Source organism: Crinia signifera, chromosome 1 (assembly GCF_055691185.1).
Source record: "Crinia signifera chromosome 1, ASM5569118v1, whole genome shotgun sequence".
Classification (NCBI taxonomy): domain Eukaryota; kingdom Metazoa; phylum Chordata; class Amphibia; order Anura; family Myobatrachidae; genus Crinia; species Crinia signifera.
The window spans coordinates 161,871,952-161,885,225 of record NC_139217.1 but is presented as its reverse complement, the minus strand read 5'-3'; the positions used below and the strand labels follow the sequence as shown (position 1 = coordinate 161,885,225).

The following is a 13,274-nucleotide window of genomic DNA, read 5'->3' as shown; positions in this document are numbered from 1 at the left end:
TATCTACAAACACACCTTTCTATTAGTCTCAAAACATACATGTAACATATGTACACACATATGACATCAGGGGGACAAAGACCAGGGCAATTTTTCAGCAGTCTCCAGCAGGAACTGAGGCCCTTATTCTAGTTCACTCTTTCTGCCCAAATATTTCTTTGATGGACAAAACCATGTGCACTGCAGGTGAGGCAGGTGTAAAACCCCACCCAAATCTGATTATCTCTGCACAAGTAACACCTGCCTCACCTGCAGTGCACATGGTTTTGTCCATCTAATAAATATTTGGCCAGAAAGAGTGAACTAGAATAAGGGCCTCAGTTCCTGCTGGAGACTGCTGAAAAATTGCCCTGACAAACACACTAACCTTTTCTTCACTGCGTCCCAATTTCTGACCACTGGTGCCACCTGGTTCACTTCCTCTGTGATCTTCTCCCAAAGGTTTCTCCTTGCTCTGGCACCCGGCTTCCTGGTTGGCAATTCAATCCATTTGCGTGCCCTGGGCACTAGAATTCGCATTTCGGCCTCTACAAATGCAGGGTTTCTCTTTCTGGTGGTGGTATCCTGCTCAGTCCTCACCCTAGATGTTGCAGCTCGTTTTCTGGTGGCCCCAGTTCTCTCACCATGCACCTGCTGGGTCACACCTGTTTGGAGAGATGCAACCTCTTGTTCTGGCTGGTTGCTTGGCCCTTGTGGAGCTGGTGGAGGTTGAACAGGGCCTGTTACTGAGGGGCCCGCTTGGTCTTGGCTCCTCCTTCTCCTCTCCTGCTCCCTCTGCCTCAACCTTTCCAGCAAGGATTCTGCTCTTGCTCTCTGGAGAGCGTCCTCAGCTGCGGAATCGTCTGAACTAGACATGTTTGCAGCAATTGTGGCCTGCATCTGACTGAATATTTATATGTTAATCTCCCGCCATGAACAAGGGGGCGTATATTTTTCACCGCAATGTATTTGCTCATTTACGCCGATATTTCCCGCCGATAATTCCCGCTTAAATTACGCAGGTCTCAACGCACCTGATCAATCACCTGTATATGCACATACACAGGTTGTGTAGCATTGTGGGCTGCATCGTGAAATGTGTGCACCTGTCATTCCAATGATGAGTGTTGTCAGCTGGTATCTGTTGGAGTTCGTGTATGCTTTGTGAGTCACATTTCAAAACATCACGTTACAATGCTTTCCTTACATATGTAATGTGTATGAAATTGTCATACAGCAACATGTTGCATTGTGGCCCTTTAAGCAGCGTAGTTATAAGTAGAGGGTTGCGTGTATTATTTTCCGCACACTGTAAATACAGTACTCCTCTCCATGGAAATCGGTGTATCGTGCCCCCTTTAAGCAGCGTAGTTATAAGTAGAGGGTTGCGTGTATTATTTTCCGCACACTGTAAATACAGTACTCCTCTCCATGGAAATCGGTGTATCGTGCCCCCTTTAAGCAGCGTAGTTATAAGTAGAGGGTTGCGTGTATTATTTTCCGCACACTGTAAATACAGTTCCTCTCTATACATTGAATGCATGCTGTTGGTTATGGTGTGTGTATATCGGAACGGTCCGCGTAAGTTTCTATTCGCATCCAGTTTGTTAATGTAAGAGGGATTAATAAAGTTAATACCAAACAAACAATTTTTTACACCAATCAGCAAGCACCAAAAGTGATATATGTACCTGCAATTATTAACTGCGCCATTGGCACTATGACTACTACCAGGGCTAGGCCGTTTACGACCCAGGAGCTGTTGGCCCTGGTTGACGTAATGGACCGTCACCTGGGGCCCAGGGGCCCTTATGTCAGCAACATGGACAAGCGGCGGGCGTATACTGCAGCCCGCCGCCTAATATACTCGACGACCGGCGTCCGCAGAAGCCTGGGGCAAGTGGAGCGGCGCTGGTCCGACCTGCGCCGGCGGCAGCCAGTGTTGCTTTGCACACTTCGCCGCCATATTGCCCGATGTAAGTTTTTATTACTAGTATGTCTGCGTTTTTTTGCAAATGTTTTCTGTACTTTTTATAAATATGTTCCTGAGTATGTGGGTGTATAGGGGGTGTATAGGGGGTGTATAGGGGGTGTATAGGGGGTGTATAGGGGGTGTGTATGGGGTGTATAGGGGGTGTATAGGGGGTGTATAGGGGGGGGTTAAGTAGTTGCTCAGTTTTTGGGTGTAGCATATCAATTAGTTTGCATGATAAATGTCTGAAATATAACAGCAATGATAATTTGGAAGGTTATGAGCATGACTAATGTGAATTTTTCTTTCCCCCTTTTTTATGAAACCCAATCTTCGATTTCTATGCCATCAACATGAACATTTCAGCACGGGCAAGGGCACGCATCGAAGCCCGGGAGCAGGCAGCCCGGGACCAGGCAGCCCGGGACCAGGCAGCCCAGGAGCAGGCAGCCCTGGAGCAGCCAGAGGAGGAGGAGGAAGAGGAGGAGGAGGAAGAAGAGGAGGAGGAAGAAGAGAAGGAGGAAGAGGAGGAGGAAGAAGAGAAGGAGGAAGAGGAGGAGGAGGAAGAAGAGGAGGAGGAAGAGGAGGAGGAAGAAGAGGAGGAGGAAGAGGAGGAGGAGGAAGAGGAGGCCGAGACAATGGCTCAACCTGGGGCCCACACAATTTCCCCATCCCCTTCCCCCACCCCCTCCCCAACCCCCACCCCCACCCCCTCCCTAACCCCCTCCCCTACCCCCACCCCCACCACCACCCACACCCCCACCCACACCCCTACCCCCACCCACACCCCTACCCCCACCCACACCCCTACCCCCACCCCCTCCCCACCCCATTTCCAACCCCCCTACACCTCTCCACCACCCACCCCCAATCCTCTCCAATCCCCACTCACACCCACTACCTCTATCCAAATTCCCATCCCATCCCCCTTGCTCCTGACCCCCCCAACCACCGCACAGCCAACCAGCGGGGACCAGGATGGCTCAAGTAGCCGTAAGTAAATAATGTGTCTAATGTTGACCTACACATTTCTACACATAAACAAGCACAACAACCACATATGTGTATCCAACATCAACATTAGTTGCAACATATCACTGCAGGGCGACCATGAGGTGTGTCCTGTCGTTCTCCAGGAACAAGGGTCCCCTTGGTGGTTTTTTTGAGTGTGGCCATGCCTCACCCCTTGAATAATTGACATAACAGTACATCCAATGAGATATCCGACATTAGTGGTGTGGTAGTTATGTGGCTCCAGGTGTTGGGTAACTCCAGTTCCCAGCATGATGTGCAACACAGGGCCGGATTATAATGGAGGCACAAGGGGTCAGTGCCCCTGGGCCTCCCTCTAGCTAGGGGCCCCCTGTGGTTGTCATGTATTTTTTTTTTAAAAAAAAATTAAGTTTTTATTTGCTTTTTTTAGCTAAAGGTTTTGTGCATGGGTGGGGTAGTGCTGCAGCTTCACCTATCTGCCAATGTGACAATGATTTATGGTGCTGAGCATCGGGAGCCAAGGCACACTGATTGCACAAGTGTGCAGTGCATTTCTGGGAGTTGACTAAGTCCCATGACACTTTGCACCAGAGGACAGAGGCTGAGAAGTTTGTGCTGAGCTCTGATTGGTGGAGCTCATTACATGCTTCTCAGGTCCATGGAGAACAGCAGCAGCAGCTTAGTCATGTGAGGGTTTTTAATCAGAGGCAGCACTAGGACTGTGAGGTCTCCTCCAGAGTAAGGGGCAGAGGGACAAACACAGGCTTTTCATGTGGTGTGTGTGTGTGTGTGTGTGTGTGTGTGTGTGTGTATATATATATATATATATATCCCCTGCAGTTAACCATTGACCAAGTTTATTCTGCCTTTACTCTGTGTTTTGACAGTATAATATTCTCCCATGCAGTGTGCGGCCAGTAATGACAAGTGCAAGGGGGCCCCCCGGTCTAAAGTACCCCGGGCCCCCCGAAGGCTTAATCTGGCACTGTGTTTTGGTAATAGTGTGTGAGGCCATGCGGATGCATGCTTTACAAACATAGCTGTAGGCCTATAATTTGTACAGCAATGTCCGAAATTTAAAATAGTAAGGAGTGCTTAAGCCACAACAATGTCATAACCCTTAAATAGCACAGCCTAATTGTGAGGTTAGAGGACAGTCCCCCAAAACCAAAGTACCAATTGGGATACAGCATACATTCATCCATGAAGGAGTAATTGAATTAATGTTATTTACTATGTACAGTATGTGTGTGTTAACATATTATTTTTTAGTACTGTGTTTACAGCAGACCCATCTTCAATGTAGTTTAAAAATGTATGTGGCCTTCACACATAACTCTGAACTTTTTATTATGTACAAATACAACAAACATTTGTGTATGTTATATATTAATTTTTTTTTTTTATCCCTTCACTACAGACACTGAACAGCAGCAGGAGGAGGTGGCAGCCCTAATGCGGGAGATTGTACTGACCCTCCTGTACCTCCAGATCCTGTTTGGACTTCTGGAGGCCCGGATTTAATTTTTTTTTATCCCCCCCCCCTTATTATTTTTGACCGAAATAAAAGTTTATGTACAGTTCGAAATTGCCTGTGTTTTTACTAATAAATATGTTAGAGGGCTTGTAAGGGTAGGTACATACAGATGTGTACTGTAAGTTATACTTGTAATTTGAGGTGAGGGGTAATGATTGATGTGTGAATGTGTGTGTTTTTGAGTAAAATAACACATAGTGAAAATGCATGAATGTTTAATGTTGGTAGATTAAAACATCACACATAACATCAGGGTAGGTATACATGTTACACATTGTGGACAAAGTAATTATGGACATAATTTAGTACATATACAGAAACACCAACATAACTTGATGTAAAAGTAACAGCAATATGGGGACACATAGATAGTGATTAAAATGCCACATTAGAACATAACAAATATACATGTAATGAGGGTTCAAATGTGGTTTTATTAGGTCTTTATTAAGGTAGACAATTGAGTTAATAGAAAACAATAATTGAATAACAAATAGATTAATTAATCAATTGTCAGATTTGTAGTTGAAAGGCAAGATTTGCAGGTCCATATATGTGAAGGGTATGGCAGCGTACACGGACGTACGCTCACTCTCACGAGCGGTGACATAAGCTGTGTTTTCCATTGAAAACAATAGGGACCCGTCCGTGCAAGCTGGCGTACGCTCAGATCTCCGCAAGAAGTCGGTGGGAAGACGGACGAAAGACGTCCGTAAACGACGCCGTACGCTCAGTTGTACGCCTGTTGTCGGAGTGCAAGGGCTGGACCGTCCGCGTACGTTGCCGTACGCTCATTTGTACGCCACTCCCCCTCTACGTTATTTCTGCCCGTACGTAAGCGGCTGATTTGTGGGTGGACTTAACCCTAACGGCCGCGTACGGCTAGCGTACGTTAATAGTGAACGTACGCACGTTTGGCCGCTCCGATCAGAATAACCTCCGTAATGTAGTACGAATCAAAGTTTTTTAAAGGGGCAGTCATTTTCAAGGCAAACCATGCCTACAAATGACTGCCCCTTACAAAAAACATCAGAGTTTGGCCGGCTAAGTGCATGACCACAGGACTCGCACTGCATAACATCCAGCCCAGTATTTGGGTACAAATCGACAGCAGAGAAACAAAAGTACTTACTTAAATTTCTAATTATTCTGTGCAGTGTTTTTTTAATAATACAGTAAGTAGTTTTTCAGGTTCCAAAATGTGATGTGTTGCTATTTTCTTTTTAAATCCAGTGTCCAATCAATATATTCCTAAGAACACTTACAATATACCGGTACTTCAGTATTTACTTGCATTACTGAAACAACATTATAATAGCAAACAAAAGAAGGTATTACAAAAATCTAAAAAATAAACTTTGAACAATGCATTTTTATTGCTGTTATCTTGTTACAACTCACACCCCCAAAGACATATTTACAATAGACTTTGTTAACTGCTATTTTAACAAGCTTATTAGCTTGACATCATTTACTATCCATTCATTGTGAATCGTTGTGTTGGGACTTATTTAAATAGCTTTATAAACTTGGTCTACTTTTCACTCGTTTGATGAAGATAATTAATCAACTTGTATGAGAGCTGTGGCCATACAAAATAATTATCTTTTATTTTCTTCTTCAGTTTTCAAACATTTTATCCTATCCATATTTTTTTGGAGCCAACTTGCAACTTATGATCTTAAAGACAAATTACTTTATTATAACTGAATAGATGAAAGAAAGCCACTAATTAAATGCTATTTTTTCGACTAGTCAAAAAAAAAAACCTGCACCTTTTAACGTTTTTAGTTTGGGTTTACATTCAACCTATTCAATTAAAGTGGCGATTTTTCAACCAGTCGAAAAATCCTGCAAAGTCAAAAAACACCATGAAATTACTTGCAGATCCATGCGTTTTTGACAAATTTGCAAATGTTTTTTAGTGTTTTTAGTCTTGTTTCACCAATACAGGTTCGACTTTAGAAAAAAAAAAAGTGAAACTGCATCGACAAAACATGACTAAAACCCTCCGAAAATGGCCGCAATTGAAAAATAAAGTCTCTTTTTTTACAGCTTAGTTGAATAACCCCCTAAGTGAGAAAACAGTCATTGTGAACCTCTGTGATGTAATGCTAAGGTGTATAGCTTACAGTTTTTAAGACATGCAGTGCTATTCCCAAACCACTTTTTTAGAAACTCACGTATAGTCCTTAGGAATAAGGTCTGTTGGGAATTAAAATTCCAGACACAGCTGTTTTTTTTTAACATGCTCTGCACATAAAATCACAAGATCTGAAATGCAATCATTAAAATTGTTACTTTAGAGTCCATTTCACCAATTCACACTGTGATTTATATGTGGAGGTTAGGGTTCTAATGACTTTATCACGTTTTACATTTATGTTAACTTATAGCTCTCAAATGTTTTCTGTTATGATACTACAGTGATTTATGTACATTGTCAAAAAGAAATACCCCTCAATTTAGGTTATTGTTTATGTATGTTTACTACTACTACAAAAACAACAAAATATGACACCTATTTCTATTAAAAATGTTTTGTTTGTTTTTTATCCTTTTTTTCCTATTGTTTCTCATCTTTCTGCTATAAAGATTCTTGCCATTTTGTACAGTAAGAATTCAAGGGCACCAGTATACATTCCATTAGAAATGTGCCATTGCACTCGTTACCTAATAGGGTTAACGGGTATTGTTGCTTAAGTTATACAGTACAGTGTACATACATTACATCTGTTTATTAGCTAATACTACTTAATGAATATCTTTGGAAAACGGCTTATATGGAATTACAGACATTGTTTATATAAAATAGACTAATAACAGTTTTTGTTGAAATAGCAAATGAGGTCTTTGGTTAAGCACCTGGCCAGAGAGGGTCACGTCCCTCTGCCTTATAATGAGTTCCATTTCTCATTGGCACTGAAGGGATTATGGTAAGAAATGGAGTTTTGGCATGGTGATTCTTTAGAGGACCCAGTGGTCAGTGTCATTAACTGTGAATTCATAATGACTGTAAAGGATCCATCTATCAGATTTCACAGTGAAGGCTTCGTTGATGAAGCAGACAGCTGGATCACAGTGGTATCTAGAGGGTTGTTACTTACAACATGTAGCCAAGCTAGATATAGCCCTTTCTTTACCAATATATTTATCTGCTTTATATTGCATAATAAAATGTTTAGAAATGTTCCCTGTTCTCATGTAAAAATGTAATTACTTAGCTTCTCCGGCAAAATTGTGTTAAATTGGTTTCTTAATGAAGACCAGTCACGAGGTCATCTGATGTTTTTTTTGTATATTTATTACATATAAATTTTTCCAAAGGTCACCAAAGACCCCCTTCCCAAGCAGTCCAGTCATTCAAGAGAGTATTTTATGCAAAGTGCTGTGCTTACAGTATCCTTTGATCTGAGAGAGTTCCTCCAGCCCCCACATTAGGAGAGGTGAAAGGTATTGAGGAAGCTGCTGATATAGAAACAAGGGGTAAAATTTAATAGGATGAGAGATTCAGAAAGTGAGAGATTTGGTAAGAAAGCTCCAGCTTTTTTAAAGCGGCAATCATTTACACGTCAAAATTAAAATGGTTTTGCAGAGTAAATGATTGCCGCTTTAAAAAAACTGGAGATTTCTTAGCAAATCTCTCACTTTCTGAATCTCTCATCCTATTACTTTTCACCCAAGGTCTCTACTATGATTCTGACTTTATTTAATTCCTGTATATGTTACAGCATTCTGGTTTAGGGATAGCCATTGGCGTGCTAGCCATCAATGGCACATACATGTTCTATGGGAGCTATCAATGGTTTGTGCCACTCAGTGGCCACTACTGGCAGGTGCTGGCCTTACGATGGGCTAATCAAAAATGGGGGCAGGGCTTTGAGGTCCTCCAGGGCTGGGGCTAGACTGTGTGCCCAGTGGAGAACAAAAAAAATTTGGTTTTACTCAGCCAATGTTTGCAGAGAACTACTAGGTATTCTTAGATATCTATCATGTTATATAGCTGGAGTAGTAAGCTTGGAGGCATGTTCCTGCAGTGGTGCACAGGTACCACGTGTCTATGTAGTGGTGTTTTTGTTAAGATAATGAGGCTTAGGGTGTTCCAAGCCGGGTGGCGGACAGGGTCCCGAAAGTCGGGATCCCGACAGGCATTTATCCAACATCGGGATCCCGACTGTCAAAACACTGACAGCCGGGTTCCCGATGGCCGTCGGCTATTTTTCCATTGTGGGGGTCCACGACCCCCATAGAGGGAGAACAGAATCGGTGGCTCGTGTAGCGAGCCACCGTGCCCGCAGCGTGGCGAGTGCAGCGTGCCCGCAAGGGGCTTAGTTGCGCTCACCATGCTGTCTGGGTCCGGCCAGTCGGGATCCCGATGTCGGGCTAATGACTGTCAATATCCCGACTGTCAGACCCCTGTACCACACCCTTCCAAGCCTTGTAATCCCTGTCCACTGCCCATGTGGATTATGACTATGACCCTGAGATGCATTGCCATATGAAATTATGCAGTACACAAAAATTTTAAGTTGCAAGGTACGTATTAGGCAGAGTTTATTGTTGAAAATATTTGGATTATGTTCTTACTGTAAATTTGATTGTTTGATTGTTTTAGTTGATTTGTTGACCAATATGGGGTTCATGCAGTGTTGCACACAAATGCAGCATACTGTACAATTTGCATGTGTGGGGGCAGGGGCATACAGTACAATGGGAGCTGGCGGAACGGATGCGTCTGAAGGCTAATCACTCATTGGGAGCTGGATACGGCATGCTATACTAAGCAAAGCTATAGCAGCACATACAGTGTATGTACTGCTGTTCTCTTCTGTAGATTAACCAAATGCATATACTACTGTTTTCCCATTGAGTATAGTAACAACATATACTACTGTTCTATCATGGAGTAAACCAGGTGCATATCCTACTTTTCTCCCATGGAGTAGAGTAAGAACATATACCACTGTTTTCTCCTGGAGTAACCCCGGAACATATACCACTGTTTTCCCATCAAGTAGAGTAACAACATATACTACTGTTCTCTGCTGGAGTAAATCAGGAGTGCATACTACAATTCGAGCATACTGTATACTACTGTTCCCTCCTGAGGTGAAGCAGTGCATATTCTATGCCTGACAAGCTGGAAACATCTTGCTCTGCATGCTAAGCTATGTCTGCATTTACCATTTGCAATTTAGACACAATTTCAGTTTAAGAAATAGTCCTACTTTGTGACAGTGAGGCAGTAAAACATCAGAAGCAGCACCCAAAGACCTTGCCAAAACCAATATACCCACAATTTCAGTTTAGCTCAGCCCCTACAGTACTTGTATAACATTTTTCTAAGTAACTGTATTTACAACAAAAAAGGTTCTTGTCATTGAGGTCCTGTTTGTCAGGGGATATTTACAAGGTGAGCAGGTTATTATAAGTTGTGAAACACAGATGCAGCCACACTCACCCTTTGGCACGTCTAGTGACTCGGGAAGCTGGGCTGCACTGAGCTGCTGGCTAATGTAATGCTAATAGTGCATGGGTGCGCCACAGACACATATGTATGCCGGTGTGCATGCGAATGACAGGTTATGAGATGCACCCGTGCCATATTGGAGCCGCAAAGAGGCATCCTAAGCCAGAAAAGGAGCCCAGGTATGCTAATGCCCTGATGCCACAGAACTTGGCACTCATTTTAGTTGATTCTTTTTCTTGCAGTCGATGGGCAACATCAGTATCCAAATGTTGCACTGTGACCAAGCCTGAACTTGTAGAGATATGCTAGCATGCACTGATATGCTGGTAACACTGTTTGTTATAATATATTATGGAAGCTGGCCAACCCTCTTGATTATATGTAAACTGTTGTATTTGTGTGACAATACACACTGGGTTACAGTAAGTGTTGGATTTATTTGCACGCAGCATGTAATTAGGGAAATAACAAAAGAAAAGCATACTTAACACTGTATGTCCAATTGGACACTTGTCCTTTAAGAATAAAATGTGTATCTTCTTTAATTTAGTATTACAAGGGAAAATATAAATTACACATTAATAGATGGTAATTACTTGATATTTATTTATTTATTTCCAGTTTCTTATATAGCGCAGCAGATTCCGTTGCACTTTACAATAGTAGACAGTGATAAAACAAACTGGGTAATGACAGACAGACTTGGAGGTAGGAGAGCCCTGCTGCAAGCTTACAATATAGTATATAGTATAGTATAGTATAGTATAATACCTAGCCATTTACTTGAATAATCCCTTACTATATAAGGCCCTGCCCACCATCAATTTACCACTTCAGGTTTATGGAGATGCAGTCAGTGACATGAACATATCTTTTTACAGACACATTTTTCTGCAGAAATAAATTGATATGTATTCAACTCTGAATAAGCTCACTGTTGGCATAGAAAAAACACATCAATAGAAATAAAACATTAAGCCAGTGGTTTCCAATCTGTGTTCCGTGGCACCCAGGGGAAGTTACCTGGCTGCTCTGCAAAGTTGGGTGTATTTTTTGCCAAAAATCTTTTGAACATCACTATGTGAATAAGAAACACAAACAGCATCTGCTGATTAAAATTATATGTGGCATGCCTATATTCGGTGTGCAACTGTGACTGTATCTTAATCCCAAATGCTAAATTAGGTACTTATGTATTATCTGGGCTCCCGCTTTTCTTATGAGACCGCGTCCCCTCGCGGGGCTCGCTGCGCTCGCCACGCTTCGGGCACGGTGGCTCGCTGCGCTCGCCACACTATATAAAATCAACTCCATGCGTAGTTGGATAGTAGGGGTATGAAAAAATGGGGTGCATTTAACATGGGAGCCCAGATAATACATAAGTACCCTAAATTATGCTGTTTTTAAGGAAAACTGTATTCATTTGTATGCAGATACAGACACTGTCACATATCATTTTAATCAGCAGAAGTTACTTGTGCATCCTATTCATATATCGATGCAAATAAGATGCATTTCAATGAAAAAAGTTGCAGAAAAAGGGCTGTTTAACATGACTTCAGAAAGAATGCAGGACACACCTGTATGTCCAATCTAATACTGCTTTCACATTGCAGAAATGGGTAAGGACTCGGTATTCTTAAATGGGACTTTAAAACGGGTCTGAGTCTTGAGACCTTTCACATTGCAGGTGAAAACCGTTTTAAAAATCATTTACTACCATTCAAAATTCAACCCGTTTAACCCCCAAGGGACACGTTTCAAGCCATTGAAATAGAGCCATTCACACTGCCTAAAAAACGGCTTTAAAACGTGTAGGACTCTGCTTTTTAACCGTGTTGAAATACCGGTTATCTTTAACTGGTAAATCAACTTTGGCACTTTCACATTGCAGCCTTAAACGTTTTAAGATGGGAAAAAAACGGCAATATACCGTTTTAAAAGTGCAATGTGAAAGGGGTATAAGCATAGAATAATTTTCCCATTAAGTATATACCAGTTGTACAAAGGAGTATTTGTACGCATCATGTAAAGTACTGAACTGCTGCTCTTTGACATTGGTAGTAATTATTACTGCATTGCCTTGTTCATAAAGAGTTTACATAATGTTTCAAAAACATAGGAAATATTAGGATCTTTAAAGTGTTATTACTAAATGCAAAAGTCCCATTTTCAATTCAATTAATTTTAATTAAATACATACGCAACCAGATCAGTGATGTAATACAATTATAAATTATATACATTTTTCTTCCTGCAGTAGTCAAAAAAGAAATTAAAAATAAGTAATCCAAATATAGTAGAGATCTGAAGCTTCTAAAAAAAAAGAAGAAAGGATGTGATGTTGCCCATAGCAATGAATCAGACGTAAGGGGGTATGCAATGTGCCGCCGCTATTTCCGATGTGGGAAATAGCAGCGGCTCCCTAGTCAATGCTGTCATTAACGACAGCATTGATACCGGATCACGGCAGAATGGGCCCGACTTCAGAAGCTGATGGGCCCGTTCTGCCGATAACGGCCGTGGATTGTCATGATCCAGGCCGTAGATCGACATCCCACGCCCCCTTTGCGCCCATTGGCAGGCGGGACATTGAATCCCGTCTGTCGTTATGCGTTAGATCTGACCACAAACGGACCAGAATCATGGCTGTCGGTGGGGATCGACAGCCATGATCCCAGATTGTATACCCCCTAAGTCTATCAATTTACAGGATGAAATAGATAATCATAGAATCTGATTGGTTGCCATGGGCAACATCTCTTTTCATTTTTAAAAGCTTCACTGTCTTTCTATATAACCATGATATCACTGAAACTGATTTCAGAGTAAGGTAAATTTTATAATGCACTAGCCAATGTTTTTACCACATTGTTTTTTTTATTCACCTTATTCATAACAGGGGCTGGAGCCCATTAGAATATGTAGAAGCAATGCATTTCCTTTTGCACCATTCTGTATTTTAGGACACTTTTTAACATGTCATTAATGTAACCTCCTATTTGCTGAAGTGCAGTTTCTTGCATTTGATCATTTATTTTAACACATACTTCTCATAAATGTTTTTTGCGGAGTAATTTAAGCTTTTTGACATAACATTGTTTAAAGACTCAAGTACTTTAAGAACAAGATGTACACAGCCAATACTGTATATTTCAATATTTCTTGTGGTTATAACTCTACTATTAAATGTATAAAATTACATAACTTCCATGAATCTTTGAAATCTTTCCTCAATGTGCTTTTTGGGTTAAACATTGCTCAAAAAACACCTGACATATATTATATACAGTTCTCTGTGCCTTATAAATAACTACAAACTT

General features: G+C 41.6%; 1 protein-coding gene across 1 annotated transcript in view; it reads left to right on the top strand.

The window, feature by feature from the left end:
- ANTXR2 (ANTXR cell adhesion molecule 2) overlaps window positions 1-13,274 on the top strand; it is a 182,744-nt gene that overhangs the window by 166,518 nt on the left and 2,952 nt on the right. The window lies entirely within an intron of this gene.